Here is a 19,045-nt window from a genome sequence, read left to right on the forward strand (position 1 = left end):
TGATGAAGCTTAGAGACAGAGTCACCCTCTCACTGATGAAGCACTCAGAGACAGAGTCACCCTCTCACTGATGAAGCACTCAGACACAGAGTCACCCTCTCACTGATGAAGCACTCAGAGACAGAGTCACCCTCTCACTGATGAAGCTTAGAGACAGAGTCACCCTCTCACTGATGAAGCACTCAGAGACAGAGTCACCCTCTCACTGATGAAGCACTCAGACACAGAGTCACCCTCTCACTGATGAAGCACTCAGAGACAGAGTCACCCTCTCACTGATGAACACTCAGAGACAGAGTCACCCTCTCACTGATGAAGCGTCTCAGAGGCAGAGTCACCCTCTTACTGATGAAGCACTCAGAGACAGAGTCACCCTCTCACTGATTAAGCATCTCAGAGACAGAGTCACCCTCTCACTGATGAAGTTCAGAGACAGAGTCACCCTCTCACTGATGAAGCGTCTCAGAGGCAGAGTCACCCTCTCACTGATGAACACTCAGACACAAAGTCACCCTCTCACTAATGAAGCTCAGAGACAGAGTCACCCTCTCACTGATGTAGCACTCAGAGACAGAGTCACCCTCTCACTGATGAAGCTCAGACACAGAGTCACCCTCTCACTGATGAAACTCAGAGACAATCACCCTCTCACTGATGTAGCACTCAGAGACAGAGTCACCCTCTCACTGATGAAGCATCTCAGAGACAGAGTCACCCTCTCACTGATGAGACACTCAGAGACAGAGTCACCCTCTCACTGATGAACACTCAGAGACAGAGTCACCCTCTCACTGATGTAGCACTCAGAGACAGAGTCACCCTCTCACTGATGAAGCACTCAGAGACAGAGTCACCCTCTCACTGATGAAGCACTCAGAGACAGAGTCACCCTCTCACTGATGAAGCATCTGAGAGGCAGAGTCACCCTCTCACTGATGAAGCTTAGAGACAGAGTCACCCTCTCACTGATGAAGCACTCAGAGACAGAGTCACCCTCTCACTGATGAAGCACTCAGACACAGAGTCACCCTCTCACTGATGAAGCACTCAGAGACAGAGTCACCCTCTCACTGATGAAGCACTCAGAGACAGAGTCACCCTCTCACTGATGAAGCATCTGAGAGGCCGAGTCACCCTCTCACTGATGAAGCTTAGAGACAGAGTCACCCTCTCACTGATGAAGCACTCAGAGACAGAGTCACCCTCTCACTGATGAAGCACTCAGACACAGAGTCACCCTCTCACTGATGAAGCACTCAGAGACAGAGTCACCCTCTCACTGATGAAGCTTAGAGACAGAGTCACCCTCTCACTGATGAAGCACTCAGAGACAGAGTCACCCTCTCACTGATGAAACACTCAGACACAGAGTCACCCTCTCACTGATTAAGCATCTCAGAGACAGAGTCACCCTCTCACTGATGAAGTTCAGAGACAGAGTCACCCTCTCACTGATGAAGCGTCTCAGAGGCAGAGTCACCCTCTCACTGATGAACACTCAGACACAAAGTCACCCTCTCACTAATGAAGCTCAGAGACAGAGTCACCCTCTCACTGATGAATACTCACAGACAGAGGCACCCTCTCACTGATGAAGATCAGAGACAGAGTCACCCTCTCACTGATGAAGATCAGAGACAGAGTCACCCTCTCACTGATGAACACTCAGAGACAGAGTCACCCTCTCACTGATGAAGATCAGAGACAGAGTCACCCTCTCACTGATGAACACTCAGAGACAGAGTCACCCTCTCACTGATGAACACTCAGAGACAGAGTCACCCTCTCACTGATGAACACTCAGAGACAGAGTCACCCTCTCACTGATGAAGCACTCAGAGACAGAGTCACCCTCTCAGTGATGAACACTCAGAGACAGAGTCACCCTCTCACTGATGAAGCACTCAGAGACAGAGTCACCCTCTCACTGATGAAGCACTCAGAGACAGAGTCACCCTCTCACTGATGAAGCGTCTCAGAGGCAGAGTCACCCTCTCACTGATGCAGCACTCAGAGGCAGAGTCACCCTCTCACTGATGAAGCGTCTCAGAGGCAGACTCACCCTCTCACTGATGCAGCACTCAGAGGCAGAGTCACCCTCTCACTGATGAACACTCAGAGACAGAGTCACCCTCTCACTGATGAACACTCAGAGACAGAGTCACCCTCTCACTGATGAAGCTCAGAGACAGAGTCACCCTCTCACTGATGAAGCTCAGAGACAGAGTCACCCTCTCACTGATGAACACTCAGAGACAGCGTCACCCTCTCACTGATGTAGCACTCAGAGACAGAGTCACCCTCTCACTGATGAAGCTCAGAGACAGAGTCACCCTCTCACTGATGAACACTCAGAGACAGAGTCACCCTATCACTGATGAACACTCAGAGACAGAGTCACCCTCTCACTGATGAACACTCAGAGACAGAGTCACCCTCTCACTGATGAAGCCCAGAGACAGAGTCACCCTCTCACTGATGAACACTCAGAGACAGAGTCACCCTCTCACTGATGGAGCACTCAGAGACAGAGTAACCCTCTCACTGATGAACACTGAGAGACAGAGTCACCCTCTCACTGATGAACACTCAGAGACAGAGTCACCCTCTCACGGATGAAGCACTCAGAGACAGAGTCACCCTCTCACTGATGAACACTCAGAGACAGAGTCACCCTCTCACTGATGAACACTCAGAGACAGAGTCACCCTCTCACTGATGAAGCTCAGAGACAGAGTCACCCTCTCATTGATGAAGCTCAGAGACAGAGTCACCCTCTCACTGATGAAGCACTCAGAGACAGAGTCACCCTCTCACTGATTAACACTCAGAGACAGAGTCACCCTCTCACTGATGAAGCGTCTCAGAGGCAGAGTCACCCTCTCACTGATGAAGCACTCAGAGACAGAGTCACCCTCTCACTGATTAAGCATCTCAGAGACAGAGTCACCCTCTCACTGATGAAGTTCAGAGACAGAGTCACCCTCTCACTGATGAAGCGTCTCAGAGGCAGAGTCACCCTCTCACTGATGAACACTCAGACACAAAGTCACCCTCTCACTAATGAAGCTCAGAGACAGAGTCACCCTCTCACTGATGTAGCACTCAGAGACAGAGTCACCCTCTCACTGATGAAGCTCAGACACAGAGTCACCCTCTCACTGATGAAACTCAGAGACAATCACCCTCTCACTGATGTAGCACTCAGAGACAGAGTCACCCTCTCACTGATGAACACTCAGAGACAGAGTCACCCTCTCACTGATGTAGCACTCAGAGACAGAGTCACCCTCTCACTGATGAAGCACTCAGAGACAGAGTCACCCTCTCACTGATGAAGCACTCAGAGACAGAGTCACCCTCTCACTGATGAAGCATCTGAGAGGCAGAGTCACCCTCTCACTGATGAAGCTTAGAGACAGAGTCACCCTCTCACTGATGAAGCACTCAGAGACAGAGTCACCCTCTCACTGATGAAGCACTCAGACACAGAGTCACCCTCTCACTGATGAAGCACTCAGAGACAGAGTCACCCTCTCACTGATGAAGCTTAGAGACAGAGTCACCCTCTCACTGATGAAGCACTCAGAGACAGAGTCACCCTCTCACTGATGAAGCATCTGAGAGACAGAGTCACCCTCTCACTGATGAAGCATCTGAGAGGCAGAGTCACCCTCTCACTGATGAAGCTTAGAGACAGAGTCACCCTCTCACTGATGAAGCACTCAGAGACAGAGTCACCCTCTCACTGATGAAGCACTCAGACACAGAGTCACCCTCTCACTGATGAAGCACTCAGAGACAGAGTCACCCTCTCACTGATGAAGCTTAGAGACAGAGTCACCCTCTCACTGATGAAGCACTCAGAGACAGAGTCACCCTCTCACTGATGAAGCACTCAGACACAGAGTCACCCTCTCACTGATGAAGCACTCAGAGACAGAGTCACCCTCTCACTGATGAAGCACTCAGAGACAGAGTAGTGCGGGGCCTATAGCATATGTTATAATGAGCCCGAAACAAAAACACTTTATTTTTTAAACACAATTTTTTACTTGCATAATAAAGTAATTGTATTTTTTCATATGCTATACAGTCAGACAATACGACAAATCGATAACGTTGAACACCCATTCGCCCATAAAAGTTGAAGGCGGTATAGTACTATAGTAATAGAGCAAGTGCATAATCACTGAACCGGAATTGATAGCTTGAAAGCGTTTAGCGCGGGGCCCTTGAAAGTGCGGGGCCCGTAGCTACTACACATTTGTAGCTACTACATATGTAGCGACTACACGTGTAGTAGCGACTACACGTGTTGTAGCTACTACACGTGTTGTAGCTACTACACGTGTTGTAGCTACTACACGTGTAGCAGCTGCTACATATGTAGTAGCTGCTACACGTGTAGCAGCTACTACATGTGTAGCAGCTACTACATATGTAGTAGCTACTACACATGTAGATACTTTTGCTTTGATGATAATCCGGCACTGATCCCCGCGCCGCCAGTTCTTGTGAACATTCTGGCACCAAATTCCGCGGAGACCTCGCACAAAACTGTAAACGGGTTGACACATTTTCCGACAAAAAAGCACAACTACATTCGACCTCAACAATGTTTCTCGCCACCGACTCGAGTTGCCGATCCCCTTTACGGGATCGCTGCTGCTGGTTCTGCTGCTGCTGTCACCCATCCTAGAATCTCTACCCCAGGTTCCAGAAGAGCAGAGTGGCGGGCAAGAGTGGAACAACGTGGACGTCCAGAATAATAACCACCTCCCCATTCGAGACTCGAACATCATGGCACCTCCTCCTGGCTTTTGAGAATCCCTCCTTGAAGACACTGGTTGGTGAAACCATCAACCGCATCATCAGAACATCAACAGGTCGACGCGCGGCGTCTCCTTCACCATTGGGAAATTGTAAAGAGCCAACCGTGGCCATGCTCCCTAAACGATGGTGCTATAGCAGAACTACACAAACTCTCTCCTGAAGCTCTCTCGCGGTGAGCAGACAGCGACGTTGGCATTTTGCTCCCAAACATGTTGCCGTGCTTTACGAATACAACGTCCATGTAAATCAGCTCAAGCCTCCTGTAAATCACGTGACTTCTATAATACAGGTTTTATGTTTTTTGTGCGTTAGATCGCTTAAATATCAATGTTGTGTCATTAAACCCGCCACGGCCAATTAGTAAGGTGTGTAACATGAACAGAACGTGGCCAATTCGTTACTAGTCCAGCACACCGGTGTGTTGGAGAGCAAATCCAGAATATTTACAATCTGAGAACAACTAGCATCATCAGGCGGCAGCCAGATCAACACACCGGTGTACTGTACTCGTAACGAATTGGCCACGTTCTGTTCACGTGACATATTGGTCGCGAAAGCTTACTCCATGTTAAAATCACGTGACTTCTGTGTGGCCACCCCCACTCTGGATTCCTCCCCCCGCCCACTGTGAAAACAGCCACCGCTCCCTCCTCCACACCGCTCCCTCCTCCACACCGCCCACTCCTCCACACCGCTCCCTCCTCCACACCGCTCCCTCCTCCACACCGCTCACTCCTCCGCACCGCTCCTTCCTCCACACCGCTCACTCCTCCACACCGCTCACTCCTCCACACCGCTCACTCCTCCGCACCGCTCCCTCCTCCGCACCGCTCACTCCTCCACACCGCTCACTCCTCCGCACCGCTCCTTCCTCCACACCGCCCACTCCTCCACACCGCCCACTCCTCCACACCGCCCACTCCTCCACACCGCTCACTCCTCCACACCACTCCCTCCTCCACACCGCCCACTCCTCCACACCGCTCCCTCCTCCACACCACTCCCTCCTCCACACCGCTCACTCCTCCACACCACTCCCTCCTCCACACCGCTCCTTCCTCCACACCGCTCCTTCCTCCACACCGCTCACTCCTCCGCACCGCTCCCTCCTCCCTCAACTTCTCATCGCCGCCGCCCTCTCATCATCCCCCGACATTTTTCGATTTAAAGCTTTTGTGACTGCAAGGATTCATCTTCTTGAAGAAGACATCCCCGACATCTTGTCGCGGTCATTCCCTCTTCCTCCTCCTCCTCACCTTTGTGTTGGGCGCTCCTCCTCGTTCTCTCTCTTACTACTGCTCATCTTGATCCGTGCCCTCCTCTTTGTCCGTCTCAGGGAGACTTCCATCCCGGCTTCCACTCCGTTGCCTGCGCATCTTAGAGCTCCACTGTGGCAGGATGTTAACTACCTCGCCTGGTATGCAGGAGGTCTTGGATTCTATCCCGAAGCTAACGTCTGGTGTATATTTGGAATTTGCGTGTTTCTCTCTCTCTCTCTCATTCTTCATCACGGCGGCTATGAGATGTTAACTACCTCGCCTGGTATGCAGGAGGTCTTGGATTCTATCCCGAAGCTAACGTCTGTTGTATATTTGGAATTTGCGTGTCTCTCTCTCATTCTTCATCACGGTGGCTATGAGATGTTAACTACCTCGCCTGGTATGCAAGAGGTTGTCGGTTCGATCCCGACCCTGACGCCTGCTGCTGCTGTATATTTGTAGTTTGCGTGTCTCTCTCTCCCCGTGGTCGCGTGGATTTTTCTCCAGGTCCTCCGGGTTTCCCCTCCACTTTTAGAATCAACATCACCGTGCGTTTGAAGTATTTGGCTGCTGTACATTTCCACACGGCGATAAGCCCACTTTCGTTGGGCCATCATTTGTGATGGCCAGGTCGCTTCTGAAAAAGAGCTACGCATAGCTCAGTGGACCTTACCCGGTAAAATAAATCAATGTTGCTCTTCCCTCCCACCCCTACCCTGACTCTACCCCCCCCCCCTCCCCGTGATGTGGTGCCACGTGCACGTGGATGCACAGGGTGCTTCAAAACAAATGTTAACACTCCTGAAAATTTGCAACAACACAGCGAGAAATGTGCCGTCGCCTCCGGGCTACAGAGACCACCTGGAGAGAACATTCCAGGCCACGCGTTGACAACGATGGCGAACGAGTGGGGAGACTAATCTGACTTAGTTAAGCTACTAATATGACATTTGTTTTCTTTGGTTCTTTCGGTAAAGTCACGTAGAATGAGAATAAAATAATTAGATTAATAAAGTAAAATAACACAATAAAATTCTCACGACTGGAGCGCTGTCCTCCAGACAGTCTCGTCCCTTCACCTGATGAAGGCCACTTGTGTTGTGGCCGAAACGTCGTGAGAATTTTATCGTGTTATTTTATTTTACGTATTTTATTTTTGTATTCTCATTCTACGTGACTTTACCGAAAGAACCAAAGAAGATGAATCCTTGCAGTCACGAAAGCTTTAAATCGAAATGACATTTGTTGTCACGTTACGGTGCGTTATCATCCGTTCATTTTTTCCCATTAAAACCGATAGTCCCGTACGAGTGTGAACATTGTGTTTCTTTTTAAGCGCCCTGTTTACTTTGACGAAACGCCACTCACACCCTCGCAAGTGGCAAGAGAAACTGGATAACGAACTTCGCCGCTCTGCTGATGTGCATGTGTGCAAGGGCTTTCCATGGCGTGACACTTCTGCCATCTGGTGGCCAGCTGTGGGAACAAAGGATCTCGTTCCGCAGGGCCTGCACCAAAGCGGGGGTTTCCCCCTGAACTGATCGTATTACTTGCCACTCTCATCGAGCGGACGCAGCTGCAACGCTGCCACGTCACAACATCATATTGTAATTAACAATCATTTCATGGTCGTGTGCTACGGAGTAAGGGCCATTGACCAAACCGTCGGCTATTATAGATATATTATTTTCAATTTAAGGCCACAAAGACAAAGATCCCCCGCGTAGCCGTAACACACTCTTTGGGCATGTGCTGTTAGCGAGCACCTTTGAAGGCCGCCAGGTACTCATTTAAGGCGGAGTGAATCTATAGGCGAGACCCAGGACCGGTTCAGATGCTCACCACCGGCGTTAGTGGTCGCGAGCGGGAATCGAACTCGGGCTAACCACTGCACCACCGCTCCCCACGTTTAAGTTGACACCGACACGAGACACGGCGACGTTGGCTGGTGGGAGTGTACATCATTCCCAATGCGTCAGCGGCATCACCAACGTAATGTTTTAACAGTAAATGATTGCCATCGTTGTAACTATCATTATTATTCTAAGCATTGACACAGCAGGATGGGCTCTCTGAGTCTCAAGACTATTTTGCAGGAGGGTGCTACCACACAAGTCTGAACCCTGCTGATGAGACACTGACGCGTCGAACCCCGGGTTCCACAAGTTTGGCCGCATTAATTTACACTGAGAACGCTGCCGGGGAAGGGAGAAATTACAAAAAAACACACGAGGAAAATCACCCCCACAGAAGTGCTGCGTTGCTGATGGGATGCCCAAAACCATTACTGGATGTGTTTTTATACAGAGAGAGAGGGGGGGGGGGTGTGGGAGGGTACGCGTTTGGCCTGATTGCGTAATTTATCAGCGTGTTTTTATTATGACAGCGCTCCAGGTGCTTGGGCGTTCTCTTCTCCGACTTCTCCCGATAACAGGACACCGACACACACCTACAGCCCCTTCCCCCGCTGTACGTCAAATTAATAGTGGGGGTGGGGGGTGCGTCTTATAATCCGGTGTGGTTTGTGGTGTGTGTGTGGTGTGTGTGTGGTGTGTGTGTGGTGTGTGTGGTGTGTGTGGTGTGTGGTGGGGTGTGATATGTGGTGTGTGGTGTGTGTGGTGTGTGTGGTGTGTGGTATGTGTGATGTGTGGTGTGTGTGGTGTGTGGTATGTGTGATGTGTGGTGTGTGTGATGTGTGTGATGTGGGCTGTGTGTGATGTGTGTGATGTGTGGTGTGTGGTGTGTGTGGTGTGTGATGTGTGGTGTGTGTGTGATGTGTGGGGTTTGTGTGTGTGGTGTGTGGTGTGGTGTGTGTGATGTGTGGTGTGATGTGTGGTGTGTGTGATGTGTGGTGTGTGTGTGATGTGTGGTGTGTGTGGTGTGTGTGGGGTGTGTGTGGTGTGTGGTGTGTGTGATGTGTGGTGTGTGTGATGTCTGGTGTGTGTGATGTGTGGTGTGTGTGATGTGTGGTGTGTGTGATGTGCGTGTGATGTGTGGTGTGTGTGGGGTGTGGTGGGGTGTGTGGTGTGTGTGATGTGTGGTGTGTGTGGTGTGTGGTGTGTGTGGTGTGTGGTGTGGTGTGTGTGATGTGTGGTGTGTGTGTGATGTGTGGTGTGTGTGATGTGTGGTGTGTGATGTGTGGTGTGTGTGATGTGTGGTGTGTGTGATGTGTGGTGTGTGTGTGATGTGTGGTGTGTGTGATGTGTGGTGTGTGTGATGTGTGGTGTGTGTGATGTGTGGTGTGTGTGGTGTGTGGTGTGTGTGTGATGTGTGGTGTGTGTGATGTGTGGTGTGTGTGATGTGTGGTGTGTGATGTGTGGTATGTGTGGTGTGTGTGGGGTGTGTGGGGTGTGTGTGGTGTGGTTTGTGTCTGCGAGCGGTGGTGTAGCGGTCAGCGCTACGCTGCGCTACGAACCTGGCGACCCGAGTTCGATTCCCGCTCACGGCAAAACCGGTGACGATTATCTGAACCGGTCCTGGGCCTCCTCTAGGTCGACTCAGCCTCAAATACGTACCCGGTGCGATGCGTAAACAACGCCACTGGGGAGACAAAGGCGGCCGGGCGTGGTGTTGACCACCCACCCCCTCGTGTGCCGTGCCGGCCTTCATAGGTGCTCGCTAACAGCACTTGCCCCTGCAGCCTGTTACAGGCTACACGGGGGGTCTTTGTCTTTGCGTGTCTAAGACCAGGTTGCAGGTGGCGAGAGTGAGAGTGTGGCTATGACGCGGGGCCGTGGCAGTGGTGGAATCTCGCACAAACCCTACGTCGTCTCGCTCTCTCAGGGGAGACTTTAACCTCCCTCCACTACCACCACCCCCCCCACCATTCTCACCCCCCACTATCACCCCACACTCTCACCCCACACTCCCCACTATCACCCCCCCCCACCATTCTCACCCCCCACTATCACCCCCCCCCCATTCTCACCCCACACTCCCCACTATCACCCCCCACCCCCCCACTCACCCCCCACTCCCCACTATCACCCCCCTCACTCACCCCCCACTCTCACCCCACACTCCCCACTATCACCCCCACCCCCCCACTCACCCCCCACTCTCCCACTCACCCCCCACTCTCACCCCCCACTCCCCACTATCACCCCCCACCCCCCCACTCACCCCCCACTCTCACCCCCCACTCCCCACTATCACCCCCCACCCCCCCACTCACCCCCACTCCCCACTATCACCCCCCCCCCACTCACCCCCCACTCTCACCCCCCACTCCCCACTATCACCCCCACCCCCCCACTCACCCCCCACTCTCACCCCCACTCCCCACTATCACCCCCCAATTCTCACCGCCCCCTCCCCACTATCCCCCCCCCCCCATTCTCACCCCCTCCCCCCACTCCCACACCCCCCACTCCCCACTATCACCGCGCCCTCTCCCTCCCCACCTCTCACTCCCCCCTCCCCTCCTTCCCACGGGAGGTGTTTTTTTGTGTTTGTGTCTCCGAATCTTGTTCGAGTTAAAGTGCGCGGCGCGTCGCGAGGGAGACAAAGGCGGCCGGGTACAAGCACGGGGAGGGGGGGAGGGGTTAGCGGGGGGCAACACGGGAGACGGAGGAACACACAACAAAGACAAAGATCCCCCGTGTAGCCTTAACAGACTGTTGGGGCAAGTGCTGTGAGCGAGCAGCACCTACGAAGGCCGGCACGGCACACGAGGGGGTGGGTGGCCAGCTACCACGCCCGGCCGCCTTTGTCTTCCCAGTGCCGATGTTTACACAGAGCAGCAGGTAGTAATTTAAGGCTGAGTCGACCTACAGGAGGGAGGCCCAGTTCCGGTTTAGATGTGGTACCGATTTAGTTCGATTCGGCTCTTTGCCGGGTTCGCGGAGCAATGCGCTAACCACTGCGCCACCGCTCCCTGCACTGAATAATTGATAAAAACATAAACACCCACGCGTATCGTACACACACACACAAATAATACTACTGCCGCTACTACACACAAACACTCATAAACATCACACACGAACACATAAACACACAACAACAGATGGCCGTGACGTCACCACGGCGCTTGTGCCAGGCTAGGTGCACGTTGAGGCTAGGTACACAAAGTCACGGGAAAGACCCAGGTAGTACGGGTTGACTGCTGTGCCAGGCTAGGTACACAACGTCACGGGAGAGACCCAGGTGCCACGGGTCGACTGACTGAGATGACCGAGATGACTGGCTGATGCACCACCTGTGCCCCCTACTGTGCCAATCTGCTGTGCTTTAGCCACCCGGCGCTCCGCTCGTTGTTGTGAGCGTCACTCCTCCGCCCTCCGTTGTTGTTGGAGGGCGACTGCCTCCAACTGCCCAGTAGCGTCCTTCACGAGCCTCCTCCACAGAGGCCGATCTTGACACCGCTGATACCAGTCATCGGCAACCACTCAGCTCCACGTCCTCCTGTACCACATCACTCCATCTCTTCTCTAGCCCGTGCCGCGCCCGTTTAGCCCCCTCGATCCGGCCGAACAAAAGCTGTTTCGGCATGCGGTGGCTGGGCATGCGGGCTACATGACCCAGCCAACGCAGTCTTGCCTGCCGGAGGAGCTCACCGATGGGACCTTGCCCAGATCTTTCGATGATTTGTGAGCTCCTCACACAATCCAGCCTGGTTAAACCCAGGATGGATCGTAGGCAGGCTAGCCTAAATGTTTCTAACCGGCGAAGATGTTTCATTAGGGGGGTCCACGTTTCGCAAGCGTGTGTGTACGTACGTACACACATACGTACACACACACGTACACACTCACACATGAACACACTCACACGTAGACATGAACACACAAACACACTACTAACACGTACACACGTACACACACTCACACATGAACACACACACGTACACACACTCACACGTACACGTACACATGAACACACACACTAACACGTATACACGTACACACACTCACACATACACATGAACACACACACACACTAGCATGTACACACGTACAAACACTCACGCGTACACATGAACAAATACGAAGACAAAGATCCCCCATATAGCCTTAGCAGACTGTAGGGGCAAGTGCTGTACATGAACACACACACACTAACACGTACACGTGCACACAGCCCCACGTGTGCACACAAACAGATACACGCACGCATAAAAATACACACACACACAAAGATCCCCCGCATAAATTTCGACTCCAGCGCTGTTCTCCAGACAGTCTCGTCCCTTCACCTGATGAAGGCCGCTTGTGTTGTGGCCGAAACGTCGTGAGAATATTATTGTGTTATTTTATTTTATCAATTTATCATTTTATTCTCATTCTACGTGACTTTACCGAAAGAACCAAGGAAGATGAATCCCCCGTATAGTCTCAACTGATTTTTGGGTAAAGTGCTGCTAGCGAGCACCTACAAAGGCCGCCACGGTACACGAGGCGGCACCACGCCCGGCCGCCTTTGTCTCCCCAGTGGCGTCGTATACACACCGCACCGTCTACTCGTTTGAGGCTGAGTCGACCTAGGGGGGGCCCAGGACCGGATCAGATAATTGCCACTGGTGTTTGTGGCCGTGAGCGGGAATCGAACTCTGTTCTCCGGATTAGTAGCGCAGCGCGCTAACCGCTACACCACCGCTCCACATATACACATTGACACACACACATTGACAGAGACACACACATACACACACATTGATACACACACATTGACAGAGACACACACATACATACACATACACACACACACATTGACAGAGACACACACATAGACAGAGACACACACATAGACAGACACACACACACACATTGACAGAGACACATACATAGACAGAGACACACACATACACACACATCGACAGACATACACACACATTGACAGAGACACACATACACACACACACATTGACAGACACACACATTGACAGAGACACACACATACACACACACATCGACAGAGACACACATACACACACACACATTGACAGAGACACACACATTGACAGAGACACACGCATACACACATACACACATACACATTGACAGAGACACACACATACACACACATAGACAGAGACACACAAAGACAGACACACACACATAGACAGACACACACACATAGACAGACACACACAAAGACACACACACACACATAGACAGAGACACACACATCGACAGAGACACGCACACACATGGAGAGACACACACACAAAGACAGACACACACAAAGACAGAGACACACAAAGACAGACACACACATAGACAGAGAGACACAAAGACAGACACACACATAGACAGAGACACACACACATAGACAGAGACACGCACACACATGGGGAGACACACACACAAAGACAGAGACACACAAAGACAGACACACACACAAAGACAGAGACACACAAAGACAGACACACACATAGACAGAGACACACAAAGACAGACACACACATAGACAGAGACACACAAAGACAGACACACACATAGACAGAGACACACAAAGACAGACACACACATAGACAGAGACACACACACATAGACAGAGACACGCACACACATGGAGAGACGCAGAGAGACAAGGAGACGCAACGCGCACAGAGACAGGAGACAGCGGAGTCACGGAGACACTCACGGAGACACGGAGACACTCGCGGAGACAATCATGGAGACAATCACGGAGACACTCACGGAGACACGGAGACAATCACGGAGACACTCACGGAGACACGGAGACACTCACGGAGACACGGAGACAATCACGGAGACACGGAGACACTCACGGAGACACTCGCGGAGACAATCATGGAGACAATAACGGAGACACTCACGGAGACACGGAGACAATCACGGAGACACTCACGGAGACACGGAGACAATCACGGAGACACTCACGGAGACACGGAGACACTCACGGAGACACGGAGACAATCACGGAGACACGGAGACACTCACGGAGACACGGAGACGTAACCCAGCAAGAGAATGAACGCGAGACACCCAGGAGGAACCCAGAGAAGACGCGACTGATCAACAAAGCTCCCCCACCGTGTAGCCTTCACAGGCTGTAGGGGCCAGGGCTGTTAGCGAGTAGCAGCAGCAGCACCTGTGAAGGCGACCGGCACTGTGGCACACGAGGGGGTGGGTGACCAGCACCACGCCCGACCGCCTTTGTCTCCCCAGTGACGATGTTTATACACCGCACCGGGTTACTCATTTAAGGCAGAGCGGATCTAGGCGAGACCCAGTAACCGGTTCAGAGAATCGTCACCGGTTGTAGGTGGCCGTGAGCGGGAATCGAACTCGGGTCGCCGGGTTCGTAGCGCAGCGTAGCGCTAACCGCTGCGCCACCGCTCCCCACTGAACGACAGACACACGGAGACAGTGACGGAGACACGGATGGAATAACAACACGGAGACACACAGAGAGACGGAGACATCGAGATCATACGGGGAGACACTCACGATCCCACCGAGATGATCACGGAAACATGAGAGACACACAGGGAGACAGAGAGAGACACACAGGGAGACAGAGACACACAGGGAGACAGAGACACACAGGGAGACAGAGACACACAGGGAGACAGAGAGAGACACACAGGGAGACAGAGACACACAGGGAGACAGAGACACAAGGGAGACACAGAGAGACACACGGAGACAGAGAGACAGAGACACTGAGAGACACAATCGGAGACAGAAACACACAGGGAGACGGAGAGACACATGGAGACACAGGTACACACAGGGAGACAGGGACAGACACACAGGGAGACAGGGAGAGACACACGGAGAGACAGATACACACAGGGAGACACAGAGACACACAGGGAGACACAGAGAGACACACGGAGACAGATAGAGACGGAGACACTGGGAGATACTGAGAGACACACAAGGAGGCAGAGACACACAGCGAGACGGAGTTACACACGGAGACACAGAGAGATACACGGAGACAAAGAGAGACGGAGACACTGAGAGACCCACAGGCAGAGACACGCAGGGAGACAGGGAGAGACACACGGAGACAGAGAGAGGCACGGAGACACAGAGAGACACACGGAGACACTGAGAGACACACAGGCAGATACACACAGGGAGACACTGAGAGACACACAGGCAGATACACACAGGGAGACACTGAGAGACCCACGGGCAGAAGCAGATACACACAGGGAGATAGGGAGAGACACACGGAGACAGAGAGAGACATGGAGACACAGAGAGACACGGAGACACAGAGACACTGAGAGACGCTTAGAGACACACAGGGAGACAGAGACACGCGGGGAGAAACTGAGAGAGACACACACACACACGAAGACATGACGAAACGCACAGAGGCACACTTGTGTGGAGACAATGGGCTAAGATACGGAGACACTCTGACAGGGATACGCAGAAACAGGGAAACGTTCACACGAACGCAGATAGAGCCTCATGAAGACACGGAGACACACAGATACACGCATGAAGACACAGAGACACACGGAGACACGCATGAAGACACAGAGACACACGGAGACACGCATGAAGACACGGAGACACGCATGAAGACACGGAGACACACAGAGACAGGCACGCAGATACGGAAACACAGAGGCACTCATGAAGACAAATACGGAGACATGGAGAAGAATACGGAGCCTCGTGGAGACAGAGAGACAGATACAGGACACACGGACACACAAATATACGGACAGACAGATAGACGGAGGCACGGACACACGGGGACCCACTGCTACACGGGGATACACAGACACAAGGAGACACACAGACACACAGGGAGACACACACAGAGACACACAGACACATACGGGAGACACACACGGAGACACACACGGGAGACACACACGGAGACACAGACACACACGGGAGATACACAGACACACAGGGAGACACACATACACACATGGTGACACATATACACAGGGAGACACACTGCTACACGGAGACACACAGACACACAGGGAGACACACAGGGAGACACACTGCTACATGGAGACGCACAGACAACACAGGGAGACACACTGCTACACGGAGACACACAGGGTGACACACAGACACACAGGGAGACACACTGCTACACGGAGACACATACACACAGGGAGATACACAGACACACGGAGACACACATACACACAGGGAGACACACTGCTACACGGAGACACACAGACACACAGGGAGATACACAGACACACAGACACACAGGGAGACACACTGCTACACGGAGACACACAGACACACAGGGAGATACACAGACACACAGACACACAGGGAGACACACTGCTACACGGAGACACACAGACACACAGGGAGATACACAGACACACGGAGACACACAGGGAGACACACTGCTACACGGAAACACACAGACACACAGGGAGATACACGACACACAGGGAGACACACAGACACACGGAGACACACAAACACACAGGGAGACACACTGCTACACGGAGACACACAGACACACAGGGAGATACACAGACACACGGAGACACACAGACACACAGGGAGACACACTGCTACACGGAGACACACAGACACACACGGAGACACACAGACACACACACAGACACACTACTACACGGAGACACACAGACACACAGGGAGACACACTGCTACACGGAGATACACAGACACACACACAGACACACTGCTACACGGAGACACACAGACACACACGGAGACACACAGGGAGATACACAGACACACAGACACAGGGAGACACACTGCTACACGGAGACACACAGACACACATGGAGACACACAGACACACTGCTACACGGAAACACACAGACACACAGGGAGATACACAGACACACAGACACACAGGGAGACACACTGCTACACGGAGACACACAGACACACAGGGAGACACACAGACACACAGGGAGACACACTGCTACACGGAGACACACAGACACACAGGGAGATACACAGACACACAGACACACAGGGAGATACACAGACACACACGGAGACACACAGACACACAGGGAGACACACTGCTACACGGAGACACACAGACACCCACGAAGACACACTGCTACACGGAGACACACAGACACCCACGAAGACACACAGACACACAGGGAGACACACAGACACCCACGAAGACACACACGGAGACGACACGGACACCCACGGATATACAGACACCGTCAGACGACAGGGACACACTCACCGCACCATTCACACAGGTGTACGGCGAGCCACAAGGCACCACCACCCCCCCCCGTCTCTCCGTTCCCCTTAACTCCACAACCCCCTCTGTATCCCCTTCAGGTGTGCAAACCCCCACGGTGTCAACTCTACCCCCCCCCCCTTTCCAAGCGCCCCCTCTCGACCCCCCCCCCCCCATGCCTCGAAGCCGAGCCCCTCTGCCAACGCCGTGAACTCCTTCCGTGGACCCCCTCGATCCCGCTCACCTCGCGACGTTCGGCTGTGGCGAGCGGGGAATCGACGCAGAGCGCCGCGCAGCCCACGGGGTTCCTGGCGACCTCCACCAAAGGGGGTCCCCGAAGCAGCGCGCGCAGATCCCGAGCCCCGAGCAAAGGGGGTGGCAAGGGGAGGAGAGGAGGAGGAGGGGGGGGGGTCCCTGCTTCCTTGAACAAAGCGAGAAAATGTGGGGGTCCGCGGACGACCTAAGAAAGGGGTACGTGGAGAGAAAGGTGGTGGTGGTGGGAGGAGGAGGAGGAGGGGGGTAGGCGGATTTGGAACGAGCTGCAGAAAAGGAATAAACGAGGGGATCGGTCCCCCCTGGGTTTGTCGAAGAGGGGGTTGGTGGGTCGGTCAAGAGGTGAGAGGGGTCCCCCAGCTGATGGAGTGGGAATGATGATGGGGGGGGGTGGTGGGGGGGTGCCTGTGTATCGGGGGTCCGGAGCGAGAGAGAGAGAGGGGAGAGAGGGGAGAGAGAGAGAGAGAAGAGAGGGGAGAGAGAGGGGAGAGAGAGAGAGGGGATCGCGGGGATCGCGCGCGAGTGGAGGAGCCGCTAGTGGAGGAGCCGCCTCGCGCCTCTGCCGAGACGAGCGGGGGGGAGGGGCGGGGGAAGGGGGGAAGGGGGGGGTGATGCTGCTGCTGCTGATGATGAAGATGTTCGATGCTGATGATGGTTGATGATGGAGATGCCGTTAATTATAAACAATTGTGATGATGGTTGATTTCAATGCTGCTGCTGATGACGATGCTGCTGCTGCTGATGAAGGTAGTGATGATTGATGCTACTGTTGATGATCAATGCTGTTGCTTATGAAGATGATGGTGATGATGGTTGATGATCAAGTTGCCGTTGATGAAAACAAATGTGATGATGCTTTATGTTACTGCTGATGATGATGAAGATGATCGTGACGGCTGATCCTGCTGTTGGTAATGATCGATGCTTCATGATCACGATGCTAGTGGTTGACAAGCCCTCCTGTTGATCGTATAGATGATGCTGATAACAATATGTCTGCTGTTGCTCATTATTATTAATGTTGCTGATGACGATTCTGCTGATGATGCTGGTTGATGCTGCTGATGATGGTTCCTGCTGTTGCTGATGATAATTGTCGTTGATGTCGCTAATTATCAACGATGTGGCTGATGATGTTGGATGCTGCTGCTGATGTTAACGACGAAGTCTGCTATTGCTGCGATTGTTACTGATGCAAATATTTATTGTCGCTGCTGCTAACTGCTGATAAAGCTGCAGCTATTGCTGCTGCTGCTAATAATAATACTACTACTAGTGCTGCTGCTGCTAATAATAATAATACTACTACTAGTGCTGCTGCTAATAATAATACTACTACTAGTGCTGCTGCTGCTAATAATAATACTACTACTAGTGCTGCTGCTCTTACTCATGCTGCTGATACTGCTTCTGCTATTGCTGCTTCTGCTAATGCTACTGATGTTGTTACTGCTCCTGCTACTGATGTTCCAGTGACTATTGCTGCTAATGCTACTGCTGCTGCTACTGCTGCTATCACTGCTGCTGCT

At 52.7% G+C, this 19,045-nt stretch overlaps 1 protein-coding gene across 1 annotated transcript in view; it reads right to left on the reverse strand.

The window, feature by feature from the left end:
- Positions 1–17,991, reverse strand: part of LOC116952686 (sodium- and chloride-dependent GABA transporter 3-like) — a 132,015-nt gene extending 114,024 nt beyond the window's left edge. Inside the window, exon 1 of the mRNA XM_032972271.2 lies at positions 17,488–17,991. The gene's annotated coding sequence lies outside the window, so the exon portion shown is untranslated. The remainder of the gene's footprint in view (positions 1–17,487) is intronic.
- Between the last annotated feature and the right edge of the window lie 1,054 nt (positions 17,992–19,045).

Source organism: Petromyzon marinus, chromosome 48 (assembly GCF_048934315.1).
Source record: "Petromyzon marinus isolate PM22_M1 ecotype Great Lakes invasive population chromosome 48, UKy_Petmar_22M1.pri1.0, whole genome shotgun sequence".
NCBI lineage: Eukaryota > Metazoa > Chordata > Hyperoartia > Petromyzontiformes > Petromyzontidae > Petromyzon > Petromyzon marinus.